This window comes from Lytechinus pictus, chromosome 12 (assembly GCF_037042905.1).
Source record: "Lytechinus pictus isolate F3 Inbred chromosome 12, Lp3.0, whole genome shotgun sequence".
In the NCBI taxonomy this organism is placed as follows: Eukaryota; Metazoa; Echinodermata; class Echinoidea; order Temnopleuroida; family Toxopneustidae; genus Lytechinus; species Lytechinus pictus.
Genome location: NC_087256.1, coordinates 18,618,526 through 18,630,771, shown reverse-complemented (window position 1 = coordinate 18,630,771; position 12,246 = coordinate 18,618,526).

The window sequence follows — 12,246 nt, the reverse complement described above, 5'->3', positions numbered from 1 at the left end:
TTGAGTAATATTGATTATTTTGTATTACTGTACATCTAAGTTCTTTCGAAATGGGAGATCAAAAGAAATGCACTAAATAAGTCAGTACTGGAGCTGTCATCTCTAATTGTATAAAGTAACTTCACATTTGTCTGTAATTTTTGTTAATTAATTGAAAAGTTTGAATGATCCATTCTGCTTTATCAAACTTTCACAGTGTAGTATGTGTTGTACCTGACTAAAATACATTTCTTTATGGTAGAATTTGTCAGTTTGTTTTATTTTTTTCCAGGTAGATACGAGCTAACAAAGTCATGCAAGTTGTGCCAAAGTTTACTGTCATATTTGATTGTTATATTTCATTTTACAAGTACATTGTAGTAGAAAATAATCACTTTGAATGCATATAATTCTGCAATCACTGAGTCATTCCAATTAATATGCAAAAAACAATTTGCGTGTGAAAATATTAATAAATATTACACATCATATCCAGTGTAGGTATATTTAGAATTCCAATGTCTAGTTGCCCTGCTCACTCATATACATACGAATCATTATCCACAATTTTTTGTAGGGTAGTCTGCTGTCTGAACCCTTTACTCTAGCAAAGTGGTCTGAATACTTAGCCTGAAGTCCCTTGCATTGATTTGTGCATAGAGATTGAAACAGAAAGTTGTATTTGTGCTAGTCTTGCGTGAAGACCCACTTGTTGATCAAAGTTTCAATCATGGTCTGTGCCTGCAGACTAGGAGGGGGGGGGGGGGGGTCCAAGAAGATGATTTCTTTACACTTGTTTGGTTTTATGTTGGCCTATAATGGAACAAAATTCTCCAAGTTGAAATGTTTATATTCCAGTTTGATCTATGTATTTAAAAAAAAGACAATGTTTATGACATTTTTGTGATGTTAAACCCAAAGAATTGGTGCAACACTACTTATACGGGTGAGAGTATGTCATATATACATTATATTTTATAGTAGATGTGTTCATCTCATAATGGTCTATGATATGCTCAAATGTCATCGTTAAATAGATATGCTTTAAAGTGCAAATGTTAAAAAAGAAAAATTGATTCAGAAAGGGCAAGCCTTTGTTTGCATCACGTAATTTAAGAAAATATAGTACTTGAAACACTTTTGATTATAACATAGTACTTGAAATACATTTTATTATATAACTATAGTGCTCAGCGTCAAGGAAGAGATAATGTATTATTATAAGAGTATATCATGAGAGTGTATCAAGACCTATATAGGGGAGGTCACTTTATGCTCAATGTAACCCCAACAAAGAAAGGACTTCATCCAAGTATTAAATTATAAATAATACTGTAATACTCAAGAGTTTCCAGATGGGCAACTCCATAAAATATGAATATCCAACTGCCTTCGTGGAGACAACCTTGGAATGATTTGTCTCTGTTTTTGTCTCACCTGCATAGCAGAGTGAGACTATAGGCGCCGCTTTTCCGATGGCGGCGGCGGCGGCGGCGTCAACACCAAATCTTAACCTGAGGTTAAGTTTTTGAAATGACAGCATAACTTAGAAAGTATATGGACCTAGTTCATGAAACTTGGCCATAAGGTTAATCAAGTATTACTAAACATCCTGCCTGAGTTTCATGTCACATGACCAAGGTCAAAGGTCATTTAGGGTCAATGAACTTAGACCATGTTGGGGGAATCAACATCAAAATCTTAACCTAAGGTTAAGTTTTTGAAATGTCATCATAACTTAGAAAATATATGGACCTAGTTCATGAAACTTATACATAAGGTTAATCAAGTATCACTGAACATCCTGCATGAGTTTCATGTCACATGACCAAGGTCAAAGGTCATTTAGGGTCAATGAACTTTGGCCGAATTGGGGGTATCTGTCGAATTACCATCATAACTTTGATAGTTTATGGATCTGATTCATGAAACTTGGACATAATAGTAATCAAGTATTACTGAACATCCTGTGCAAGTTTCAGGTCACATGATCAAGGTCAAAGGTCATTTAGGGTCAATGAACTTTGGCCAAATTGGGGTATTTGTTGAATTACAGCCATAAATTTGAAAGTGTGTTGGTCTAGTTCATAAAACTTGGACATAATAGTAATCAAGTATCACTGAACATCCTGTGCGAGTTTCAGGTCACATGATCAAGGTCAAAGGTCATGTAAGGTCAAAGAACTTTGGCCACGTTGGGGGTATTTGTTGAATTGCCATCATATCTCTATAAGTGTATTGGTCTAGTTCATAAAACGTGGAAATAAGAGTAACCAAGTATCACTGAACATCTTGTGCGAGTTATAGTAGTTTTCAAAATCAGCACTGCTGCTATATTGAATCGCGTGATGCAGGTGAGACGGCCAGAGGCATTCCACTTGTTTCTAGTTGATAGAATAATTTTGTGATGCTCTTGAATAATCTGTATTGGCTGCACAGAAACGTTGTAAGCCTAAAACAGAACACCACACTAAGCCCAGTTACATCTTTCAGATTGTGATGTCAAACATTGATCCAAGATGTAAAAAAAAATGTCTTGATGTGACATTAGGCATCGCTGTGATATTACTGGTTGTAACAGGGCCACTGTCAGTGCATTGTTAGCGCTAACAACGTTTCTTTATGGCTGGCCCGGGGCTTGAGCAGTTTGTGAAGTAAAAAGAAAATAGAGAAAAATGGGGAATGGGTGTACAAAAAGGCTGATTCTTATGGATTTGCCCTTCTGGAATTATAAGATGGACAGACTTTGAGGGTATGCAACTCTGGTTTGTTATTATTATTATTAATTACGTGGTAGAAAGTACCTCCTCACAAAACCCTTAGATGCTCAATACAATATCATTGCACACCTCCACTATCTATATCAAATAATGGCTGATATACTGGCTGTTAATTAGTCTTCATGCTGTAACCCCCCCCCCCCTCACTGATGTGTTTAAAATGGAAAGGAAAGTACTTTTTAATTGAGAGTCATTCTATAGTATAGCTTAATATGATAAGGCCAGTAGAATTGATGTATGCCAGTAAGAAAACAAATAGGGCACTGTACATTTCTGGTCCCCGTTGCATAAAAGTTATTATAATGGTAACTTTGCAATCTAATGATAATTACCATGGTAAATGCTAGTCAGCCAATCAAAATCAAGGATTCCATGAAAGATACCATTGGATGGCAGAGTTACCGTAATAGTAACTTTAATGCAACGGGGCCCTGATGACGATCCCAATTATAGGTTAATATGAAAGTTGTCTTTAGAATAATGGAGAAAATAAGAATGAAAACAGAAGGATCATTCCAGTAGGAGTGTAATTGCTTCATTATTTAAAGAATTTTCAAAGGTTGATTGTAATATTTCTTCATGGACTTTGTGCTTAATTCTTATTTTATAATAGCTATAAATATATATTGTTTGTACGAATAACTTTGTGTCTTACTGCTAATCTTTCAGTAGGCTATGGCAACTAGCAATCGATTAGGTATATGGCAATCATGTAAGAAGCTTGATGGTGCAGCAATGCACAGTTTTGATAGATGTGCGGTTTTTATAGATTATTTTTATTTACCGATGCACTCGGTCTCTTATATTCAGTATTTGAACGGTCTTTTGAAAGCAACGACGGCATTGAATTTGCACCCATATAACTGTTATACTTTGAGATAAAGTGGTTTGGTTTGATTGATCACCAAAGTTGGTAGCTTCGCCGAGCCAGGGTGTTATTTGAGAGCTTGTAATGTGGATCATGGTGACCGACAAGAAGGTCCTTCACGATCCTTGATATCATCATCATCACGATTCCCACTTTGATTTCATTACTATTGACCTCATCATTATTGTAGTCATCCTCATCACGACTCATCAACATCATTATCATCATCATCACCATTGTCATCATCCACATCATTTAACATCCTCATCATCATTACCATCATGACCATCGTCGTCACTATGTAACAGTTTTTGGGATCCGATATCAAACTGCTTTGTATCAGCATGATGACGTAATTATAATGCTACTATGACGATCTTGGAATTCTTTTGTTTAACATTTTTCTTAGAGTATACAGTTTTCTTTTTATGTAATGATAAAAGAAATCGCTCTTTGTGTTATATCTACAAGCTTGATTTTAAATGCAGATACCTGCTACTTATGTGCAATTATGGCCGATTGTGGCTTATATATTTTGTTGTATTTTTTAAAACTTGTGACTCGTTTAGCCATCACACTGTAAATAGGACAGAAATTTATTTTGTTTGATTTTTGTGAAAGTGATTGTTGGAAATAAATTGTGATAGATTTTCTGTTATAACTAGGTTTTAGATTGCTCCCGTCTTAATTCCATGTCATATTATCTCTCACGTTTCATCTGTTTCTCAGTCTACCCAAGGTGTTGGAAGCTCCTTGGTCTACCTAGTCAGTACCTGGACCTCTCATATAAACATGTATTCATATACTGTGGGAAGTCCAAGAAGACCAAAGATTTGTTGAAAAGAATGATTATATTCACAACTTGTGGTATCCATGCAATCAAACCTGGGATTAACCCGCGACTAACCAAGAATTTCAATACACGTGTCTATGGAATGCTAGGTTTCATGTTCCTTATAATAGTGAAAGAGAAATATATTATATCATGAAACACCAAAGACTCCTTAATTGATGTGAATGCTTATATTAAAAATACACGTAGATGGTATTCTATTCTCATAATCATACCTGAATTCAACCAGAGACAAAAGTTGTGTGGTCCAGTGGTTAGAGCATTGCACTCATAATCGCAAGGTTGTGAGTTCGAATCCCAACTCTGTCATTGTCTCCACTTTGATAAAAAGGCCCGAGAGTGATATCTGTCGTCTATAACGTCAGCCACTGTGACTGATTAACCTAGACGTAAAATGTTTCCTCGGTAATTGGTTATATACCAGCTTGGCGTTTATCAGCAAAAATGCTGTCCTGCCGAGTTCCTACGGGAGTTACCATAAACAGAAACAGAAAAGAAGAATTTTAGTTCACTTCTATTCTGTCATTATTCTTAAAAACCCTTACCACAACCCTCACTTTCACTATATCACCTCAGAGTAAACATTGGATCATCACAACTTAATGTCAGTTTTGTGTGAAGGAAGGATTTGTCAAATTTGCAAACACGTTGTGATGTAAATATTTTTAAAAACATTATTTAAACCCTCGTAACGTGATAGAAAACACGTGTATAAATTCGAGATCAAATAAGTGGAGCACTTGCAAAGATATGCATCCTGTTTTAAACCTCCCAACCAAATAGCCAAAATCTTTATCTCTGAACAATATAATATCATGTTTAATTCGTTTGGAATTTTGCTAAAAAGTGAAGTGATTGCAAAATACACTTTGTTCTCATATTTTACATATCTGTGGTCACTTCTATTGTTTTGTGAATTTTGGGATACTGAACAAATTTACTGGTCCTACACTCCCAAAGGAGTGGAGAAAGTCATGATCGAATGACCGTGGTAATAACATAACTGTAAAGGGCTTCAAAATGTCATTCTGATGTATTAAGTCCCCCTAAAAGCATGAGTTATCATTATTTTTATTTTATGGCAATGAGATTGTGGAAGGGCCGACTTTTGTAATTGCTGGAAAGGGGCAACCTTTTATTTCAATTGAGGCTCTGTTCTCTTTTTCCCTCTCCCCAAAAATACCTTTAGTTTTTCCCATCACCTCCTCATTATTTTCCAGATTCTTCTGCTATCATCTAACAAACCATATCAGTCAGTATGCCCACATCCCCCAAAATGCTTCCCATCAGAAAAAAACGTATATATATTGTAAGAGCACTCAATACACAGCTTAAGTTTGTATGATTTCTGTTCATGATGTTAACTTTTGTTATCACTTGGAAACTCAATGTAGCTAAGGGAAAATGTATGTTGCATTTGTTGACGTTGATACATTTTGCAGTGGCAGTCCAGGGATTTGGGAAAGGGGGTGGGGTGGTCATGCCCCCCTTCTGGAAGACTTCATTAGTATAGTTTTTTTTAAAATCCTAATAGACTTCTTAATGTGGGCCTGCCCCTCTTTTGATGGGGAACTCTATTACTGGGGAGGTCGTTATCATCATTCATATGAGGACACTTCTGTCCCTGTTTGATTGTGATCACCCCACCCCCCTTGAGGAACATCCTGGATCTGTCACTGTATTGTATGTGTATGCAAAAAAATGAAAGATGAGAACTAAACCTGTTCTTGGTAGAATGTTACTATCTATGTGTGACAGTAGTACTATTATCAAATGGACATTAAATGACCCAAACACTAATGCTTGCCTGTTTTTTTTGTTTTATACGACTTTTTTGAATTATATTTTTCACATTCATTTGTGTATTTTTTTACTTACGTTATATTTCACAAACATGGAGTTGCTCAAAGCTTTTCTGTAGGTGAGAGCAAAGAAAGAGGTTGTGTGTTCGGGTGTGTGTGTGTTTTGGGGGGTCTTGGATGCAAAAACCCAGGAAGAAAAAAAATCAAATTTGTGCAGACACTTTCAACATGGAAAAAAATCGTCATTTATTAAATCTCCTATGAAATTAAGATGGTATGTCCGGTCACTTTATATTTATATTTTATTAAGCACTAAATACTGATTTTAAGGTGCGTTTTTTTAGGGGCTTAATTATCATAATATATAACAGACACGGGTGACAAGTGGGACCTTGCAGCTAAGATTTTTAAAATAAAATCAGTGTTAGCCTATGCCTTTGACTTAACTTGACTTTTCTTGAATATTGACCGAAGAGTCTATAACATAAAAAGTTTGCCATTCACCCTAAAATTGCAAGGATACATCAATGTCATTGCTGTATATCTTTTTTGGCCACCATGCAATTGTATTAAAAAACGTTGATCAAAATGTGCAATCGCTGGCTCGTTTTTGCGTTGGTTGGGTCACGACAACTACTTACTATCGAAAAAAAAGATAGGGGGGCCTTGGGTACTATGAACCCCCCAAAAAAAATTGAATAAATAGAAAATGAATAAATAAAAATCACTACCAAAAAAAAGAAAAAAAAAGAGAAATAAAAGAAAGGAAAAGGGGTGAAATATATCATCTGAATATTATGTCAAAATCTATAACAAAATTAGATTTTTGTATTGCAAAGGTCCGACATTTTGTTTGCTAGCTTCTCTCATTTTGCTGCATATCCCATGTCTGCCCCCGCCGAATTGTTGGCTTATTACGCCAGTGAATCTGTTCATATCAACCCGTTTCCATCAAATAAAAGGGATGTCTTTTAATGAAAAGACAAGAAGTTTATGAAAAGTCCTGTGTCTGTATGCGGCATTTGTGTATGGTTAATTTCTTGAACATTCATAGTCTACTTTTGATAGAAATTTATTTTTTTCATTGGTATAAACAAGAATTTGAATTTGAATATGATGAAAATGATGGGTTCTTTGAAGATGTGATAAATAAATCATATTATACCTCTACTGAATTCGGAAATGCCTTGAAATTACAAAGTGGGAAAAGAATCTGATTTTAGCATATTTCAATTGCCATAGTTTAAAGTGTAATTCACATATTGTCTTATTGATGAAATTGTCATTTATTGGTACTTGTGAAACATGGCTCAACAATGAGGAGGAACATGAATGTATGATTCCAAGTTATACATTTGTAGGCAAACACAGAAATAACAAAAAAGGGGAGACGTAGGCATGTACAAATAAAATATATTAAACGCCCAGACTTGGACATATTTACTGAAAATATCGAAAGTCTGTTCATTGAAATCCCAAATAAGATTAAGAATTATATTGTTACTGTGATGTATTGTCCGCCAAATCGGAAAATTACAGTTGCTTTAAACGATATTAGTGAAAAGATGGGTAATATTGCAGGAGAAAATAAACAATGCATGATGATGGGGGACTTTAATGTCGATTTTCTCAAAAGAAATAAAAACATAGACAGATTTTTTCAATAGCTTCGTTACTTTCTCATACTTACCTGTTATACATAACCCGACAAGAATTTCCGACATGACTGCGACGACTGTCGATAATATATTTCATTAAATTCCTGAAAAAGTTATTCAATGTGGCATTGTAATTTCGGATGTTACTTAGTGATCATTTGGCACCATTTATTATACTGGAGAATAATAACTTTAATAAGGAAAAAGATATTGAAATTAAAAAAATAGACTACAGTTATGAAAATGTAAACCTATTTGGTAGTGAACTAAGCAAAGTAAACTGGGATGTCTTGAATGCAATTGACAATGTAAACATAAGGTATGATTGTTTTCTGAAGTTGTATATAGATGTTTATAATCGATATTTTAGTGCAAGGATAAATAAAAAAAAAAGTAAACACACAAAAAAGAAAACAATGGTTATCGAAAGAGATCATAAAACTAAGTAAACGAAAGCATGCTTTATACCGAAAATACCTAAAGAATAGATCTGTTACGTGTGAAAACGCAAGTAAAAGGTGCCGTAATCATCTCAGTAATTTGATGAGAGAAAACAAACGCGAGTATATTCACATGCAATTTGCCAAACTACAAGGTGATATGAAAGGGAAATGGAAGGTTATAAACCAGACTTCAAACAGAATACTTCGAAAACGATTGTAAGAGAGTTAGAAATAAATGGTAATACAAAAACTGATGAACAGGAAAAGGTAAATGAGTTCAATAACCATTTCACTTCAGTAGGTGTTAAACTAAGTGAAAGCATCAACAAAAATAGCAAATAAAATTAATTTAGAGAGTATATGACCGGTCATTTTGAATAGTCGTTGTTTTTACATCCTGCTAAGGAGAGGGATATCTTAAACATTATCATAAAACTTGATACAAGTAAAGGTCCAGGGTATGATAACGTTCTCCCTACAGTCCTGAAGAAAACTATTCATATTGTCTTGACCCCTCTAACTTGGCTATATATTTCCTGATGCACTCAAAATTGCCAGGGTAAATCCTGTTTTTAAAAGTGGCAATACCCCTTCATTAAATAACTATAGACCTATATCAGTATTATAAATTTTCAGTAAGATTTGTGAAAAAAACTATATAACATTTCATTCGAAAGCAATTTGGTTTTAGGAAGAAAAAAACCCATAGTACTTGCCATGCACATTTCAATATGTTGATATGTTTATTCATCATCCCAGTATAGCTTCTGTATGAGCTGCCAAAGGGATTACTACATCAAGTATCAAGTATAGCATGTCTCAGAGTTTTGAGTGCAATAAAAAAACATTTTATTCAGTGTATTTTTAGATATACCCAAAGCTTTTGATTGTATTGATTTTTTTATTTGATGTCATAAATTGTATTTTAATTTATGGAATTAGAGGGACTCCAGTGTTATTATTGAAAATCGTAAGCAATATGTGAGCTGTAATTGGCAATAATCATCAGAATATAGCAATATACACTTGGGCGTACCTCAGGGATCTAATTTAGGCCAATTATTATTATTCTTATTGCATATAAATGACTCGCCAAGTGTTAGCAGTATTTTATAGTTTATTTTTATTTTTTGCTGACGACACAGCAGTATTTTTATCTGGTAGTGATCCTTTTAATATAAATTTTATCTTGAATGCTGAAATAGCCACAATTCGCCAATGGTTACTTGCCAATAAACTTTTATTAATTTTGAAAAAAATTATCTTATTTTTGAAACGCACAATAAACATATTGATAATAGTGCAGTACGAATAATAATTGCCAATAAAGTAAAAAAGCAAGTTAATTAAGCATAATCCTTAAGAGTAATTAAATTCTTGATGAAATATATGATAAGGAATTATCATATAGATTACATTTGTAAAAAGATTTCTAGAGTAACTGGAGCATGGACAAGTGTAAAAAAATGTACCATTAAGCATCTTTGTGAATTTATATTCTTGCCACAGTTAAACTATTGTCTGATTATCTGGGGTGGCTGTGCATGCATCATACTTATTTCAAAGGATATATGTGATTAAAAAACGTACAATAAGGGTATATAACAAACTCCTGTTTTAGAGCATATACACAGATTTTATCATTCAAGCTCAAAATTTTGAAACTAAATTAACTTAATGAAGCGCAAATCATTTTATTTATGTACAAATGTTTCATTTTACATTTTACTTTTTCATCTTGGTTTAATACTTATTTTATATTTAATAGCAGTATAAATATTAAGGAACGAGAAATTCAAACGAATTGTATGTTAATTCAATTTTTCGTTTTTTTCTCGAAATTTACAATTCATTATAAAGGGCCAAACATATGGAATAAGTTACCATATACCATGCGACAAATATGTGTGATGTCACTTGTGAACAACTCTCCTCATTACTTTAGTATATATTTGACTTAAACTGCCTCTTTTATCACATCTATCGGTAGATCATGTGTTCTTTCTATAGGATGGCTTGTAATACAAATTTTTAAAGAATCATGGATAAAGAGTTTGTATCACCATAAGAAAAAGCAAAAAGATACATTTTGGGGTTATTTTATAGTCCAAAGAGAAAGTGATTCACATGTGACATCACACATCCTTTCGCATTGCCAATGGGAGGATCTCCATAGCATTAATAGTGATTGCAATATTCAAATGCTCATAACTTTCTCATTATTTGTCCGATTTTTCTCAAACTTTCTTTGTTCTTATTCTTTGATTTTCTGTTTCGACAGAAGCCTACTTGTTCCAAAGGTTTCATTTCCCTTTAAAATGGTCTGTGAACTTACCATCATTGAAACGTACATTGAAACAAAACCAACTATCTACTTATACTTAAAATTTCATCTGCCTGTCTAAAAAGGGGGGGGGGGGTTGATTTCGGTATTGTTCGTCTTCGGTTATTTTCTTTTGTTACTATTATATTTATGTTTTACGGAGCCTTTAAAATGCAATCGATTTGACGGCTTGGCGAGATACTTTATCTTGCCATGTCGACATAATAACCTTATTATGTCGACATGGCGAGATACGTTATCTCGCCAAGTCGACTTATAAAAAGTTATATGTCGACATGGCGAGATGCGGTATCTTGCCAAGTCGACTTATAAAACATTATATGTCGACGTGGCAAGATATGAAATGTCCAAGGCCCGACGAGAGTCCAAATATCTTGCCATGTTGACATATAACTTTTTATAAGTCAACTTGGCAAGATAACGTATCTCGCCATGTCGACATATAACTTTTTATAAGTCAACTTGGCAAGATACCGCATCTCGCCATGTCGACATATAACTTTTTATAAGTCAACTTGGCAAAATAACGTATCTCGCCATGTCGACATATAACCTTTTATAAGTCGACTTGGCGAGATAAAGTATCTCGCCAAGCCGTCAAATCGATTGCATTTTAAATATCGTTCCATAGTTGCCTGTAAAATATCTTCGAAAAACAAGTGGAGCGCCTCTGGCATCTCGCCTGATTACGCGATTCAATATAGCAGCAGTGCTGACTTTGAAAATGACTATGAACTAATTATTCATAATAAACACCATTCATATAATAATATACCACTACTACTCATTGACCCTAAATGACATTTGACCTTGATCAAGTGACCTTAGGCTTGTGTAAGATGAGCAATGATACTGGGTTACCCCTATGTCCACATTTCATTAAATATATCCATAAACTTTCAAAGTTACGATGGTAATTCAAAATATATCCCAACATGACCAAAGTCCATTGACCCTAAATGACCTTTGACCTTGGTCATGTGACCTGAAACCAAGACAGGAAATTCAGTAATACTTGATTGCCCTTCTGTTCAAGTTTCATGAACTAGGTTCATATAACGTTATATGATGTCATTTCAAACTGAACTTAACCTTAGTTAAGATCTGATATTGACGTCGCCGCCGTCGGAAAAGTGGCGCCTATAGTCAAGCTCTGCTATGCAGGCAAGTTTTCTGAACTTACCATCCTGACGTAGATGTTATAATTCTTCCAAAAGGTTTCATAATTTCGATGAGTTTGCGAAGTTCACTTTTGAGTGATTACTTTTAACATGATTAATGCGTGATGCGTTACAATGTCATGCTGGCGCGGAAATGAAATTATTCGCAGACCAAACGAACCTTCTATGATCCTGATTGATATCCAGCTGAATGATCCAGATCAATGAACTGAAAAACGGGGTCATAAAATTGTTGGTTTTCATAATTAAAATACCCCATGGTTTTTAAAGGGAAAGACGTATAAGTTTACTCGTTTTGAGATTTGTGACAGACTTGGCTTTTATCTTTATGCAAAATG